This window comes from Thrips palmi, unplaced genomic scaffold (assembly GCF_012932325.1).
Source record: "Thrips palmi isolate BJ-2018 unplaced genomic scaffold, TpBJ-2018v1 HiC_scaffold_18, whole genome shotgun sequence".
In the NCBI taxonomy this organism is placed as follows: Eukaryota; Metazoa; Arthropoda; class Insecta; order Thysanoptera; family Thripidae; genus Thrips; species Thrips palmi.
Window position 1 is genome coordinate 8,565,089 of NW_023144627.1, and position 17,871 is coordinate 8,582,959.

Genomic DNA, 17,871 nt, shown 5'->3' on the forward strand with positions numbered 1-17,871 from the left:
TTTCACCACTCTTTTTTTTAGATATTTTTCCCAGCTTACTTTACTTGGTTTTTCATCCTTTCCATCACTCGTTTTCTCATCCATTTCATCGCCTATTTTTCACCAATTTTTCATCATTTTTTTCATAAATTTTTGAAATTTATTTTCGACGCTGTCCATTTTTTCAGGTGCACAAGGCAAACACCGCGTTTGCTTTGCCCAGCTCTGCCTGGAAGAACTATCCGGTCGTAATGACGAGAGGTTTTCCTTGTAGGGGTGCGTCATTAATTTTCATGTGTCAGGACGTCCTGCCCTCTTGACAGCTCGGGCCCACGGCCCCGCCCCGCCCCGCCCCGCCCCGCCCCGCCCCGCCTCTCGTCGGCGTCGTGAGGTGCCGCGTCACCCCGCCAGAGCTCGGCAGAGCGCGCCACCGTCGCGTGACTTGACAATCTCCACCGGTCACATACGCCACTCCACGCCCACCTCACGGCCCTTGCATGCAGAGCATGCAGAGCAGAGCGGCCGAGAGAGGGGCGCCCGGTGCACTCCACAGTGGGCCAGAAGACCGGCGGAGGCGGTATTTTTCAGCAGAAGTCCGAAGCCAACTTTTTTGTGTGTACACTTAGCGCAGTAGTTGTTTCCCTATCGGGTCCCGGGCCGCGCCGCGCCGGCCGCCGCGCCGGCCGGGGTGCCTTTAGTGTTGCACTGGTGGTCGGAATTTTCAATTAGTCGATCGCGGGCCACCAGATTTGCATCTATGCAAATGAGATGTTATTGCAGCGAAATGAGCTGAAAATGAGGTGGTGAACCCAAACCCGTGCGCGTTGCGTATCGGCCCAAGACAGTGAGTGTCAGTCGGGTTGGCTGGGCCAGGGCTGGGGCACGGTGTACATCGTTTGTCCGACCGACGTTTGTCCGACCTGCCGAAATTTGTCCGACCTCCTTTTCCCTTAAATTTTTGTCCGACCGACGTTTGTCCGATCAACGTTTGTCCGACCGACGTTTGTCCGATCACTTTTCAGGAAAGAGGGAGGGGGAGAGTAGAAATATTCCACGACGTCAGTGACAGATTGGTCGTCAGGATGGACAAAGGGGGCGGCCACGGTGCACATCGTTTGTCCGACCTGTCCAAATTTCACTTGCCCGTGAATCGGCTGAAAATTTTGTCCGACCTCCATTTTGTCCGACCCACTTACACCGCCACGCGGTCAGGCTGCAGCTAGAGAGCAACTCGGCGGCGCTCAATTGATCTAAACACCCGCGGCTCACTCTCTATGTCAATCAAGACTGGATGCAGGACAATCCAAAGACATTTTAACACAAAATGTATTCAGAGTAACAGAAGTAAAATCAACACTATAAAGAAAATTTCAGCGAAAGAGGGCACCCCGGCGAACCGGCCCTCTTCCCCGCTGGCTTGGTGAGCCAGTGGTTCCCCCATCTCATCACAGGAGCAACCTCAGAGTTAAACCGCAGTGGCCCCGTCATTGGTCACGTCATCTGTGATGTGGAGGAGTCCTCTCATAGTAGGCCAGGCTGCCACCTTTCCCAGTAGTCGGGTTTCGATCCCCGGCCCCCTTCCCACTCAGGGGCCATGCTACTGGTACTCAGGAGTCTGCGTCACCCTGCCCAGCAGCGGAACCACTGGGCTATGAGAGGCACACAGGACGCCGGCCGATTTTGTATACTTGAACCGCCTTCTTGCGATGCAAGCTGGGTCAAAATATTCGCTACTGTACTAGGAACCGAACCCCGGACCCCGCAGTTGGGAACCGACGCCTCTGCGCTCCCGGCCACCAAGGCCCATGTGTGACGCTGTGCGATGGGGAGCCTTTGAAGCCGCTGGTCCGAACCGTATAGCCAGACAAAAAGAGCGGGACGCTGGTATTCGATCGCTCGATCCGCGTGTAGGATTGAAACATCTCTACACGTTCGGCCACCGCGGCTCACTGGGGGAGCCGAGTGGCGCGACGGATCCAAACCGCATCGGAAAAGCCACTCCCAAAATGTAAAGAATTGCCGGGAGTCGAACCCTAGCTAGCGATGCAAGCTTTGTCAAAATATTCGTTACCGTACTGGGTATCGAACCCCCGACCGCTCAAGGAACTGACGCCTCTGCGCTCTCGGCCACCACGGCTCATGGGTGATGTTGTGTGAAGGGGAGCCTTTGAAGCCGCTGGTCCGAACCGTATAGTCAGACAAAAAGAGTGGAATGCTGGTGTTCGTTCGCTCGATCCGCGTGTAGGATTGAAACATCTCAGCACGTTCGGCCACCGCGGCTCACAGGGGGAGCCGAGTGGCGCAACGGGTCCAAACCGCATCGGAAAAGCCACTCCTATAATGTAAAGAATTGCTGGTAGTCGAACCCTAGCCCCTGCGCGTGATCATGATTTCCTCGGGATGCCACAGTGTGGAGCCAGGAGTGGGACCCTATGTGACTTGCTTCCTAGAATCACTGGCGGCTGAGCGCGCAGAGGCGTCGACCCGCACCTGCAGGGGCTAGGGTTCGACTCCCGGCAATTCTTTACATTTTGGGAGTGACTTTCCGATCCGGTTTGGATCCGTCGCGCCACTCGACTTCCTCGGTGAGCCGCGGTGGCCGAACGTGTAGAGATGTTTCAATCCTACACGCGGATCGAGCGATCGAATACCAGCGTCCCGCTCTTTTTGTCTGGCTATACGGTTCGGACCAGCGGCTTCAAAGGCTCCCCATCGCACAGCGTTACACATGGGCCTTGGTGGCCGGGAGCGCAGAGGCGTCGGTTCCCAACTGCGGGATCCGGGGTTCGATTCCTAGTACAGTAGCGAATATTTTGACCCAGCTTGCATCGCAAGAAGGCGGTTCAAGTATACAAAATCGGCCGGCGTCCTGTGTGCCTCTCATAGCCCAGTGGTTCCGCTGCTGGGCAGGGTGACGCAGACTCCTGAGTACCAGTAGCATGGCCCCTGAGTGGGAAGGGGGCCGGGGATCGAAACCCGACTACTGGGAAAGGTGGCAGCCTGGCCTACTATGAGAGGACTCCTCCACATCACAGATGACGTGACCAATGACGGGGCCACTGCGGTTTAACTCTGAGGTTGCTCCTGTGATGAGATGGGGGAACCACTGGCTCACCAAGCCAGCGGGGAAGAGGGCCGGTTCGCCGGGGTGCCCTCTTTCGCTGAAATTTTCTTTATAGTGTTGATTTTACTTCTGTTACTCTGAATACATTTTGTGCTAAAATGTCTTTGGATTGTCCTGCATCCAGTCTTGATTGACATAGAGAGTGAGCCGCGGGTGTTTAGATCAATTGAGCGCCGCCGAGTTGCTCTCTAGCTGCAGCCTGACCGCGTGGCGGTGTAAGTGGGTCGGACAAAACGGAGGTCGGACAAAATTTTCAGCCGATTCACGGGCAAGTGAAATTTGGTCGTACAAAGGTCGGACAAACGATGTGCACCGTGGCCGCCCCCTTTGTCCATCCTGACGACCAATCTGTCACTGACGTCGTGGAATATTTCTACTCTCCCCCTCCCTCTTTCCTGAAAAGTGATCGGACAAACGTCGGTCGGACAAACGTCGATCGGGTCGGTCGGACAAAAATTTAAGGGAAAAGGAGGTCGGACAAATTTCGGCAGGTCGGACAAACGTCGGTCGGACAAACGATGTTGGGGCAGTGCGAGAGCGGCGTCCAGGCTGACGGGGGTCGAGACCTCAGCCAGGCTTCATGCGGGTGGCGGCGCCAACTGCACCACTGTCATAAAGAATCTTGGAACCCCCAGTAGAACTCTTTGGAAAAAAATATTGCCTGCGATCTTCGAAAAACTTAAATGCTCCATTTTGAGAAAGTGTCCCGTCGATAAAGAACATTTTTTTTTGGAAACTTAAAGGACGCTTTTGGAAATTCCTGAGGGTCTTTCCTGGGCTCTTTGCAGGATTTCCCCACTCCATTTTTGGCTGAGCGATAGCGAAGCCCTTGCCGTGTTTGGGCGCTCCGAAAAGTGACTGGTCGTGCGTCTGTCTGTCTGTCTGTCTCTCTGTATGTAATCACTCACGTTTCTCAGCAACTACTGAACGAATAGTATCCAAATTTCACACCTGATGTCTCCTAAACATCCTACAGGGGGAGTTTATCTCAGATTAACAATTATCATCGTTTGAAATATTCAAAACATCATTTTGAACTAGGTAATTAGCGTGTTTAGGTTGGTAGCAGCGTGTGGCTCACCAATTTCTCATACCGGCTGCCGCGCTTGCAAGCCGTCTGCAAGACGGGACGGCACTTATGCAAATAAACAAACTAAAGAGCAAAGGGGTTCTCAAATAGGTACTGAGATAATTTTTTAACATTCTAGAATGATTGAAACCCTTCCGGGGTGTCAACAGAGGAAAATACGGAAACTAAATGTGAGAATGGTTTACGTGTTTCGTTCCCCTCTCCCCCTCCCCCGTCACAGGGAACAGGTCAGTGCACTGAGTGTAGTTGTGGATTGTAAATAGAATGTTTTCTTTGCCTTTGTGTGCATCTACTGATTTTATTCTCTCTGATACTATCCTAATTTTTAAATTTCATAGTAAATAAAATCAGGTAATGCATGAATAACTTCTGTTGAAATTAGAAGACATGTTAATTGTCTTGGTTTGTCTCGGAAATGACACTCTATTGCAATGCTGCAAGCTAACATAAATATTCTAGTACTTACATCTATTGATTAAAAGAATCCATAAATAGATGTATTTTGTGCAATAAGTAATCCATATATTTAGTGCTAACAGATTTTGAACTGATATTGGGTTCAATGAGACGATTCAGGTTTTGAGCGGTGGGTGACTTGGTTGGTAATGATTTAAAAGCTGGCTTTCTGAATGTAAGCCCAATGTTAATACTATACTGTATTCTTTTACTCTAAAGATAAAATATCACGAGGCATGAATAAGGTAAATTAAGTTGGCATATTGAGCAACAAGTGGCCTCTGCATTTGACTTCATGAGACGATTCACTGAATTTGACAAAACTTGTTCTCCGTCGAATGCTTCAGATCAGCCTGCCCTAAACTGAGTCACTTAATAAAAACTATGATTACATATTCCAGTCTATATTGTTTAATTCACTGTTTTTAAATGAAAGAATGACAAAAGGCTTCTCAAATATAACTAATAATTTGTGAATTCATTAGTTTGAAGAAAAGATGTATCGAATAGTGAGTCAAGCAGACAAAGTAGCTAATTAAGCGATTCAATGCTGGCAATGGAATGTTACTCGACTGAAGGAATCGCATTGGTGTGGCATTAGGGTATTGGTGACGACAAAGGGTGATCCATGAAGACCAACCCAGACCCATTCTTTACCTATTATTGATCAATTTTATATCAATATTTTTCAATCGAATCTCATATTGATTCTTGGAGTTTTTTGATGCTGATTATGAAAACCACTTCCATCTCTACTCCAGACTTATATTTTCATCTCAAAATTTGGTCATTTCGGACCAAAATTTTCAGGTCGAGTTTTATATTGTTTCCTGCAGTGTTTGATGAGCTGAACTCAAAAATAACTTCCAAATTTTTCCCAGACTCACGCTTTACCCAATTTTGACCAAATTTGGACCAAAATTTTAGAATTGAGTTTGATGTTGGTCCCAACAGTTTTTTGTGTGCTGATAACGAAAATCACCTCCATTTCGACTCCAGACTTATATTTTCATCCCAAATTAGGTCATTTTGGACCAAAATTTTCAAATCAAGTTTTTTATTGTTTCCTGCAGTTTTTGGTGCGCTGAGCTCAAAAATGACTTCCAAATTTTTCCCAGACTCACGCATTACCGAATTTTGGCCAATTTTGGACCAAAATTTTGGAATCGAGTTTGACGTTGATCCCAACAGATTTTTGTGTGCTGATAACAAAAATCACTCCCACTTATACCCCAGACCTATATTTCACTCAATATAAGCCCACAAGCTGCAGTCCGAAATGCACAAATTCGCATCGCTCAGCCACACTACGCGCCCACACAAAACGGCGCGTACCCCTAGTTAACAGTGTACTTGTTGTGTGCCTGGAATGCAGCCCTTGTTCGGTGTGCAGGTGGTGTACATGTCACCGCGGCCAGCCAGGATACAAGGCTCGGGGAGGACAGCAGGCCATGTCGAGCGCTCGGCCTCTGCCAGCCTCTCTCTTCGCACAGTGGATTTGCCAGAAGACCGGTGGAGGCGGCCAACACTCTAGACGCGTTTTGAGCTCCAGAGTCGCTAACTGGGACTCGAACCGAACGTGTGACCCCACCAATGGACGGCTCTCTGAACGAGGAATCTATTGATGGGTCCCCACGCTCAGTTCAAGTCCCATTTAGCGACTCTGGAGCTCAAAACGCGTCTAGAGTTTTGGCCACCTCCACCGGTCTTGTGGCAAATCCACTGTGCGGCGTCCTCCTTTCCACGCGATCTCGCAGAGATAAGAGGAAGCCCGGCTGACCGACCGCGGTCCGCGCGGCCACGCAAGCGGCCACGCACCGCGCCTCGGCCGGATATCCCTTGATGGATACCGCGATAGAGTGATTGACTGCCAACCCACACGTACAAATTCACAAACGTGCTCACGCGCGCCACACACACACACACACACACACACACACACACACACACAACCACACACACGCACGCACACACACACACACACACACACGCTACAATGACTCCGTCCACTCCATTGCAAACGTGAAGGGATCTCCTACTTCTCGGCGTCCATACCCGCCTCCTCGCCCACACACACTCAGAGAGAGAGAGAGAGAGAGAGAGAGAGAGAGAGAGAGAGAGAGAGAGAGAGAGGGCACGCAGGCATGCTCGCTGGCGGACGGGCGCGCCAAGAAATAAATGGTGCGCTCTGGGGCTGGTCGTCGACGGCTCACTCGCTTACAGTGGATTCCGCAAGGTGCGCGCCGCAGCCTGCCGAAGCGTGTCCTGTCCGCCACCCTGCGCACAGTGGGCCAGAAGACCGGTGGAGGCGGCCAAAATCTCAAACACGTTTTGAGCTCCAGAGTAGCTAAATGGGACTCGAACCGAGCGTGTGACCCCACCAATGGATTGCTCTCCGATCGAGGAATCCATTGGTGGGGTCACACGTCCGGTTCGAGTTCCATTTAGCGACTCCGGAGCTCAAAGCGCGTTTGGGATTTTGACCGCCTCCACCGGTCTTCTGGCCCACTGCTGTGGCGAGTTCGTGCTTCGTGTTGGCAGGCAGTGTACGACGCGCTGGAATTACACAAAGACGGTGTCCAAGCGTCGGTCGACCCTCTTCGGCCGCGCTGCCCGCCTCGCCCTCGCACCGCGCCGCGCCCCGTCCGTACAGTTGATGCCAAAAGTTTAAGAAAAGTGGAAAATACACTCGTTTCCGCGAGTCATCACATAAAGTGCGTGTAATGAAGGCAAAGTTTCCAGGGGCGGGTCCAGAGGGGAAACAGGGAGCGGGGCGCCTTCGGTGCAGGGATGCCTCGCGAGAGCTCCTTTGGGACATTCCGAAGGCTCGTTCTGTTGCTCTGTCCCTCTCGCGCTCGCTAGGGCGGCCACGTCAGTGCGAGAGAGACAGAGCGACGAAGCGAGCCTTCAGACGGCTGTCCCTCTCGCGCTCGCTAGGGCGGCCACGTCAGTGCGAGAGAGACAGAGCGACGAAGCGAGCCTTGAGACGGCTGCTGGTACACTGCGTGCGTCCACATCACCAGGCGGTTCTTGCCATGTTGGGGGTGGGGCCACCGACGTAGTACGGCGTAAGTTGGCGACAAATTTGAAGACTGCTTCTAAAGCAATTTGCACTGCCCCTGCACAGTGGGCCAGAAGACCGGTGGAGGCGGCCGAAACTCCAGACGCGTTTTGAGCTCCAGAGTCGTTAATCAGGACTCGGACCGAACGTGTGACCCCACCAATGGATTCCTCGTTCGGAGAGCAATCCATTGGTGGGGTCACGCGTTCGGTTCGAGTCCCATTCAGCGACTCTGGAGCTCAAACGCGTTTGGGACTTTGACCACCTCAACCAGTCTTCGAGCCCACGGTGCCCTTGCAAAAAAAAACACACACACACAAATAAATGTCCTCTTGCGTAATGGAGAGCCACCGAATGTATTTTGGCGCGGTAGTGCATGACAGGCTGATAGAAATGGAGGCTGGCGTCGTATTGGCCCGGGTCGTCTCCCGAAGCATAGGCAGACTCGTCGGGACACTAACCTCGTCAGAGGTGAGCGGGGAATGTTTATTGAAGGGCTGCGCGGGGGCGAGAGAGAGAGAGAGAGAGAGAGAGGGGAGAGAGAGAGAGAGAGAGAGAGGAGAGAGAGAGAGAGAGAGAGAGAGAGAGAGAGAGAGAGAGAGAGACCCACAGACACAGTGGGGCATTGCCTGGTGTGCGCTCTACAGGGCTGTATGTTACTCTGGAAGGGTTATTTCCTGGAGAAGTTTGGTCCGCACTGACTAGTTCCTGGCCGGGGGCCACACACACAGACACACACACACACACACACACACACAAGCACGCACGTGCATGCCAAATGTTAACGCACCCGCGACGCTTCACCTGCTGCACACGCTTGAATTGCAAAATTCCCGCCGGTTTTTATTTTCGTTTTTCGCCTGTCTTGTGCCTTCCGGTTGCCGCCCCGCCCCGCCTCATAAAAATGGATTGCAGGGAAATGTCGAAGGCGCTCTATTGATGAAGTATAAATTGGTTTCGATTCATGCGGGCTCGCTCGACTCGTCGCCGCCGCGCTTGACTCCTCTCTCTCTCTCTCTCTCTCTCTCTCTCTCTCTCTCTCTCTCTCTCTCTCTCTCTCACTGTCTCTCTCTGTTCCGGCGTCCGCGCTGCGCTGTGTACGAGACAGTATTAATCACAACAATACCCGTCCTCAATTAACTTCTTTTGTCCTTTTCCCAGCAAATTGTTTTGATATCTTCCCTCTCACTCGCTCTGCCTCGTAGAGTGGGCCGGCTCGGGCCGCCCCGGCCGGCAGACGGGCCCTGAGGGCCGTGGGGGCACTCGCACTGGGTGCTGGATATCGCAGATGGAAACTAATTTGGTTAGTCGCTCGCACCAAGTTGTGACACCATCAGATATCTATGTGGAACTGGTGAGGTCGCCTCGGTTTTAGGGGAGGTGTGTGTGTGTGTGGTGGGGTTGTGTTGTTGTATGTTTTGTCTTGTGTGTTGTGTTGTGTGTCTGTCTGCGGCTGAAAAAGGGTTGCCTAGGACTGTAGGGCCCTGTGCGCCTAAACGCCTCCCCTACTAAAACTTTAGTTGGGCGACCGAGCCGAGGGCGGAGCGGGGAATCCGCGCTAAACATTTGCTTTGTTTCCCGAGGCCCATCAAACTCAGCCGCTAAGCCGGCGAGAAGTGGCGTGGGTATTTTTTTTTCCGCCGCCGGACCTCGTAAGTCTGGCCGAGCGCGGGTTCTAATCCCGGCGGCGTCCGCTTTTTGTGCGCGGCCAGCCGCAGCGACGTGGCGTATGAGTGGCGTTGTCCACACAGCGTCATAAGACAGCGTTAAGTGGCCATCCGTCTGGTCTCTCTCTCTCTCTCTCTCTCTCTCTCCCTCTCTCTCTCTCTGTCAGCGCCAGACTGGCACTCGACCGCGCCATGGAAGCACGATGAAGGACGCGTCCCCCTTTCCCGCCAAAACCGCGGTTCCGGCTCGACACGTAAACCCTGGGTCCTGGGTTCGAACCCCGTCGGCGCCGAATGGCTGACGGTGTAGTGCGGCTTCCACATCAAACACCCCGGCCTGCCCATGGCCTGCCCTACCGGCCTCAGCCGACCCGTCCGAACTGGGCCAATTCGTCTTACCAACGGCACTCAACTTTGCCCATAAAGTTATGTTGGATACAGCTCAGGGACCGGCCCTCGCCCTGGGCCTGGGCCTCCCTGGGCCGCCCTTGGCCGCCTCGGAGGCATTGCGTTCCGTCTGCCCTGGAGTGGCCTCGAAGGTCGACCTCCAGGACCTTCCAGGACCCTCCAGGGCCGTCCTGGACTTTCCAGGACCTTCCAGGGCCTTCCGGGATTCCTCCAGGACCCCCAGGACCCCTGCAGATGTTGCAGTGCCCTCGGCGTCCCTCTGTAGTGCATCTCGATATGCACTTAAAGTAACGGTGTAATTGCACTTTTTTATTTCATCATCTTTATTTTGTGTGAAATGAGTTTTCCTCTTTTTTACGGCCACTTTCATTAGTAGGGCTGGTCAATAAAGTTTCGCCTTTTTCAACTTCCGCGTGTTCCCCGCTCTCTGTCTCCCTGTCTGTCTGCCTGTCTGCCTGTCTGCCTGTCTGTCTGTCCCCCTGTCTGTCTGTCTGTCTGTCTGGCTGTCTGTCTGTCTGTCTGCCAGTCTGCCTGTCTGTCTGTCTGTCTGTCCCCCTGTCTGTCTGTCTGTCTGTCTGGCTGGCTGGCTGGCTGGCTGCCTGACTGCCCGGCCGGTGGCGCGGCCTAACATGCTTTATCTATCCCGGGCCACAACAAAATTCAAATGAATTCAGAATTGCAAGCAGATGATCGTGAGGACCGCGAGAAAAAAAGGATCCCCGGCAGCACGCCCCAGCAGCGTGAGAGAGGACTAGAGAGAGAGAGAGAGAGAGAGAGAGAGAGAGAGAGAGAGAGAAAGGGGGGACGGGGGAGGGGGTCGTCCTGAATGAATGAATACTGCGTGTGAGCCCGGCGACGGAGTTCCAGAGAAAGTACTGTGTCAACACGCCCGCACTTTTTCTCAAACGCTCTATTTGCATTTTGCCGCGGCCTTGCAGTGTAGGGGCGTGCACGAATAAATTATCGCGGAAATCAATGAGGCCGACGGAAGGCAAAAAGGGGCGCTAAACACAAAAAAGAAAACAATTTAAAACTAAATCTTTAATTTCATTCTTAAGTTGCTTGCGATGAAAGGATGGTAAATCTTAGAGCCACGTTACCTTGCTCGCTTTTAAGTCCACCTAGGATTATAAAATTACCGGTCATTTTCAACCCTGACGATCATTTACGGTAAAATTGGTAATTTACCGTAATTTACGGTAAAAATCGAGAATATTGATAGAACGTTAAAACGAAACCGCAAAACGAAAACGAAAACGCGAAAACGAAAACGCGAAAACGAAAACGCGAAAATGAAAACGAAAACGAAAACGCGAAAACGGAAACGAAAACGCGAAAAGCCCACCCCAAATTTGACAGCTCTCTTTTCTCATTTTTACTGTCGACACGTGGGGTATTTTTTTAAAATTGTCAACTCCTGTTTCTTTTCTCGTTATTTTCCAGTATAGACGGATTGTATTCTCGGACGAGGCGGTGCCGCCTGCAGTGTAAAACGGACATCCCGCAATTCGGAAAACGGCCCCTTTCCCGCGCAAAGGAGGGGAATTTTTCGGCTCATAATTTTCCGTGTGGAGTGAAAACATTGTTGCTTTGGGGGTGTTCTTGCTTGGGCCGGTCTGCTTGACAAAGGGGACCGAGAGAGAGAGAGGGGGGAGAGAGAGAGAGAGAGAGAGAGAGAGAGAGAGAGAGAGAGAGAGAGAGAGAGAGAGAGAGAGAGACATCGTGTCGCAACCGCAGTAATGCTGCTGTCTACAGTACAAATCTCTGTCCGCCGCGTTTTTCCCCTCCTTTTCTTTCTGCTTTTCTCACTGTTTCCGTTTCTGTCTTCTCATCAGCTGGGACGCTGCCGCGACTGTCCCGCGACTCTTCCGCGTTCCTCCTACACTGCAGCGGAGAGCGCCATGGTCCCCTCATGCCGATTGCCTGGAAGCGTCCAAGCATCGCCTCGTTCCACGCGTCCTTTCCAGAAAAAAAAACGCAAGCAGGATATGGCTTCATAGATAAATCACGAGATTTTCTCTCATGTTTTTTTTTTCACGCGTGGAGGAGGATTTGGGTTCCGCCACGCGGCATCCCCCTCCACTCCCCCCCCCCCCCTTCCCGACACGCCGCGACACGCGCACACGTCCTCGCCAATCACAATCCACTTAATTCGGCCTCACGAATCGCGACATCGCGATGCAGGTGGCACGCCGTGCTGTCTCGCGCAATTATTATTGCTCGTGGTAGAGAGAGAGAGAGAGAGTGAGAGAGAGAGAGAGAGAGAGAGAGAGAGAGAGAGAGAGAGAGAGAGAGAGAGAGAGAGAGAGAGAGAGAGGAGCGTAGGGCTGTTCCACGCGCGCGACCTGCGGTTTTGTGTTAAGTTAGAGGGAAATTCATGACAGGTTCATGAATCAATTTGATCCAAATGGTCGCAAATTATAATATGTCTGCAAATTTTTTGACCTGCAAAACCTGAAAAATTTAGAAATTTAATCATTTTTTGGAGTCGCTTACATGTTTTGACCTTGTTTTGACCCCTCCCCTTCGTCGGCATTTTTACTGTCACTTTCCACAGCCGACCGCGCCACGGACCACTCCACGGCGGTGTTGCCAAAACGGCGACCTAATTTTATATCGCACTTTTACTTTCACGAGCGAATATTGCCCCCAAAGAGATGAGAAAAAAAAAGCGGTTCTTGGGGACTCGCTCCTGGGGGGATTCGAACTCGAGTCCGTCGAGGGGCCGCCCGGGAAATTCGGGGCCGGGCTGCATTGTCCCTTTCTGTAAACACAAGGCCCTTGATGAGGGCGGGGAAGGTGGATGAGAGAGAGAGAGAGAGAGAGAGAGAGAGAGAGAGAGAGAGAGAGAGAGAGAGAGAGAGTGAGAGAGAGAGAGAGAGAGAGAGAGAGAGAGAGAGAGAGAGAGAGAGAGAGAGAGAGAGAGAGGAGGGAGGACGAGCGAAGGAGGAGCGCTCTCCTGTGGCGGCCATGTATCTTGCTTTATTTTCGGTGACACTAAAAACGGAGCCAAGAACTAAGGGGAGAGGAGAGGGCCCGGAGGCCCAGAGGGTGGCGAAAACCGGGCGAAGCCGTCAAGCCGCGAAGCTGGCTACCCTGACCACAGTGGGCCAGAAGACCGGTGGAGAAGTTCAAAATCCCGGATGCGTTTTGAGCTCCGGAGTCGCTAAACGGGACTCGAACCTAACGTGTGACCCCACCAATGGATTTCTCTCCGAACGAGGTCACACGTTCGGTTCGAGTCCGACTTGGCGAGTCTGGCGCATAAAACACGTCTAGAGCTTTGGCCGCACCCACCGGTCTTCTGGCCCACTGTGCACCGACTTATAGCGTTTTCAGTTTAATTTTCCTAATAGTGGGGGTAAAGTGGTGAATAAAGTGCAGAGAAATCACGTTGCTTTCAGCTGAACTAGTAACTACACTCTAAATGTAGGGTGCCCAGTAACTGGGCGCCTTTGTCGCCCGCCCCACTTTTTAGGGTGCCAAATGTCGCCCAGTTTCTGGGCACCTTTGTCGCCCAGTCTCGGGGTGGACTAATCATGCAGTAACCGGCCCTCTCCCATGGCAGAGCGGACAGGTGTCTAGTTCCTGGGCGACTAAGGTGCCCAGATTCTGGGCACCTTTGGCACCTTAGTCGCTGCTGAGCCATGGGTGAACACTGGTGTAAATCAACTCAGAAATTTTCTGATACTTTTGCATATCAGAACATTTCTCATGTCTGAGTTCTGATGTTTTTTCGGACACCTATTTCTGATGTTTGTGTTCCTGATACCTCAATTTTCTGATGACTTTAGTTCTGATAACATCAGCTGGACTCATAAAGAAATATATCAGAACAATTATTTTATTCTGTAAATATATATTTTGATCTACATGAGACTCGGAAACGGGGAAAACGGCTTCGGGGGGTCGAAACCGAGTCCGATCCAAATCTGCAGTCCAAATTGAGCTAGCTCGAAATCAACTCTCAAAACGACAGTAAATGTGACCCCACTCATTGAGATAAAACTGGCCTAGCCAAATCTTGAAAAAAGACACTCACCAATTTGAAACTAAAATTACGTAAACTTTCTTTTTTACAGGGATCTTTTTTTTTTGAACATCAGACATCTGAAACATTTCTGACGATTATATTTCTGATAACTAGCATTTTATCAAAATCAGATCGACTTATCAAAAATTTCTCTTTTTCTGATGTCTCTATTTTTATTACCTATAAAAGTATCAGAAAAAAACATTTCTGAAAACCCCCGCTTTCCCGAAAAAATTGATGTTATCAGAAAATACTAGAATCTGATGTTTTTTTGTCAAGTTATCAGAAAATCCACCGTTTATCAGAAAATTTCTGAGTTGATTTACACCAGTGAAGGCAGGTTCCTTATGGTTTGTCCAACCCAAGACTCGGCGTCAAAGGTGCCCAGAAACTGGGCGACATTTGGCGCCCTAAAAAGTGGGGCAGGCGACAAAGGCACCCAGTTACTGGGCACCCTACATTTAGAGTGTAGTGACAAAAAACAAAACCTGTACCTTGCTTGTTTATTTTCTTACCGATTCTAGGAAACGGAGGAGCTGGCTTGAGGGGCGCGTAAAGTTTGCGTCCATTGAAGAGGACTTTAGCGCGCGCGCGCGTGTGCGTGTGCGTGTGTGTGTGTGTGTGTGTGTGTGTGTGTGTGTGTGTGTGTGTGTGTGTGTGTGTGTGTGTGTGTGTGTCCCACTCGCAGTGCTCGTTCAACTCACAGGCCCCAACTTCTTGCAAGGGCGGTCGGTCGACCTACCAGCAGCGCTACCGATTATTTCAGCAAGTTTGCAACTTTAGGTCGAAGCGAACAATACGTCTTGTTCATCTGGGCGAAAACTGGCGAGGCTTGGTGGCTGCGGCGGCGTGGGCCACTGTGAAAATTGGGGACGTCACTTGATGACTACGTCAGGGCTAAATTTTCCTGTCATCATTAATGTCATCAAACCAGTTGATGACATTGCTGGTCACACCCGTGCGTCACGTACAAGGAGATTGATGCAAATGCCATCAATTTGTGATGAAATAGTCGTAAAGTGACGAGAAATTTTTACAGTGGGACTGCGGGGTGGTAGGGGAAGAGGCCAGACTGTGGACAGGCCGGGGGGGTCGGCCTTTCACCGGCACACTGGACAACGCCTCCCCTTTTGAACCAGTGTGTCTATTATTATCCGAAAATGCCAGCAGTCTGCATTTGCCCGAACTGAAGCAACAAAAAACCTCCGCGATCGGCGGCGCACAGTGGGCCAGAAGACCAGTGGAGGCCGCCGAAACTCCAGACGCGTTTTGAGCTCCAGAGTCGCTAAACGGGACTCGAACCGAACGTGTGACCCCACCAATGGATTCCTCGTTCGGAGACCAACTCGTTGGTGGAGTCACACGCTCGGTTCGAGTCCTGCTTAGCGACACTGGAGCTCAAAACGCGTCCGGGATTTCGACCGCCACCACCGGCCTTCTGGCCCACTGCGCGGCGGGATGGGTGAATCGGTATTTGGCAGCGGAAGTCGGGAGAGCCGCGATAGATAGAGAGGAAGCCAAGAGATTGGAGTGCATTCAGGGGAAAATGACGGCCGATGATGACAAAGGGCGTCTTGGCTGGCCCGGCCCTAGGGCCCGGCGACCCGATGCTGCGCGATGGGCTGGTTCGTCCCCGACGCGAGCTCAGCTAATTAGTGTAGGGCTTTACCTGAGTATAAGGAACCGGAGCCCCCTTTCCTCTTTCGCTGAATAATTGATGTGCTGGCCCTTAACTGCATCCTAATTATGAATAGGGCGAGGCCAGCTTACCACACACGAGCAGCTACCATTGTTCTCTCTCTCTCTCTCTCTCTCTCTCTCTCTCTCTCTCTCTCTCTCTCTCTCTCTTTCTCTCTCACGCGTTATCGGTGGACGCAGGCAGCAATGATTGCATCCAGAAGGAAAAAGAGGACGGCCAACTTTTAAGGGCAGCATTGAGAGAGGGAGAGAGAGAGAGAGAGAGAGAGAGAGAGAGAGAGGAGAGAGAGAGAGAGAGAGAGAGATAAAGAGAGAGAGAGGAGGGGGAAACGGGGGCAAACAGTGACCCAGCTCGACCACAAAAGGAGGAACAAAGTTCCCAATTTGACAACTGTCCGTGAGGGCTGCCTTTTCAACGACTGCTAGTTGCGCTGTTTAAAAAAAAAGCGTCCGCGTCGTTGGAGCTCGTTTCCTTTGAAAAGTGTCGCGGCCGTCTCTCACTGGGTATATGTTGTTTCTGGTGCGGAAGGAGGAACTTTCTAAGTCTCTCTTGAATTATGTATTTTTTTTGTTGGTCTTTTTTTTTGGTGGGGTGGCAGGCATTATCCGCGACTTAAAATCATACTTCTCAGTCGGTTGGGTTGTTTATGCTAACGTATCGCTTTACGCACCTTTCTGCCCGACGTGCCTGGCTGGCTGGCAGCTCGGGCTGGGGCGCGCAGAATGGGCTGATGGGCCTATTAGGGGCGCAAGTCGCAGAAATGAAATCAAATGAGCGCTAATCCTCACTAAGTGGCTCTCAGTGACGCGCCATGGCGGGGCGAGAGGCGCCAGGCAGCCACGCCTCGCCCCTCGCCCTCCCCTCCCCCTCCCCCTCCCCTGGGAGTCCCGGGAGCTACTTCGGAATAGTAAGGACCGACTAGCTACCCCTGGGCGGCCGGGGGCGGGTTGGTTACCTTGCCGCGAGCTTCGAAGCCAACTTGACGACACGAAAAACGGAGCTCGCAATATCGTGCATTCTTGACAACCGTACTTCGCTAGTATGTAGCTTTTTGTCACGACGCACAGTGGGTCAGAAGACTGGCGCAGGCGCGGTTAAAACGCAAGGCGCGCTTTGAGATCCAGCCAGAGTAGCTGAACACGTCTCGAACTGAACGTGTGACCCCATCAATGGATTCCTCGTTCGGAGAGAAATCCATTTGGTGGGGTCACTCGTTCGGTTCGAGTCCCATTTAGCGACTCTGGAGCTCCAAACGCGCCCGGAATTTTGACCGCCTGCACCCTGCACCGGCCTTGGGGCCACTTTTGCGCCAGATCGAACGTTTTTTGAACGGTCGGTTTCATAAACGGATTCGTTTTGGCCGCAGCTGCCTATCCATTACCTCAAAAATAAAAAAAAAATACACAAAAAATAAAAAAAGGAAAAAAAGGGAGGAAAGTTTTCTGTTGGGCGTGCACGTTGAGGCAGTCGCGCGCAGGCCGCGCAGGCTTAACCCGGGCAGGTGTCCGACGCTGTCGCGTTGTCCAAATTGCTCCCCTGTCGATTATTTCGGGGCCCATGTTCATTCTGCTGGTCAGGGAGAAAGGGGGGGGGGGCGTGTTTTTAATAATGAATTTTAGTTCCCTTCCCTTTTTCCACGTTGTACTGGGAGCTGTAAATCATGTGGGAGTTTGTCCCCAGTCGGCCGGCCTACCAGTCCTGCCGCGTCCTGCATGTCCTGCATGCCGAGGACCGGCAGGGCCCGCCAGGGGTACGGCTCTCGCGGTAATTTCGACACAATTATTTTTCCAGGATCGTTAGTTTTAAAATCGACAGCAGCAAAACACAAAAAATTTTTAAAAAATATTTTTATTAAAAAAACATAATTTTTTTTATTTAAAAAAAAATATTTTAAAAAAGTTTAAAAAAACCATGCTGCATCCGGTTTTCAGGTGCTAGTCCTGTGTTTTGAAATTTGAGACTGCTTCTATGATAATATTTTTGTACTCCAAAGTTGTCACTACTTTTCTGATACTCCTCCAAAAAAAAAAATGTTTTGCCTTTTTTATTTACAGTGTGGATCACCACAGCTATAACAGGTGGGTCTTAATCTAGGTCAAGACTATATTTAAAGCGAGCCGATCCCAGCGCCGCCTCGTTCCTGCCCGTCCCGGACAAGACAAGCGGTGTAAGTGATGCTCGGCCAGCCCGATTCCGAGAGTCCTTTTCGTCGCTCTGTCTCTTTCGCACCTGTAGGGGACGCCCCGTGAGTGCGAGAGAGACAGAGCGAGGAGGCCCGCGAGAGTGGCCTACATGCTGGCGGCGGGTAAGGCCTTCGCCGGCCTTCGCCGGCCTTCGCGCACTCAGGGTCGCCT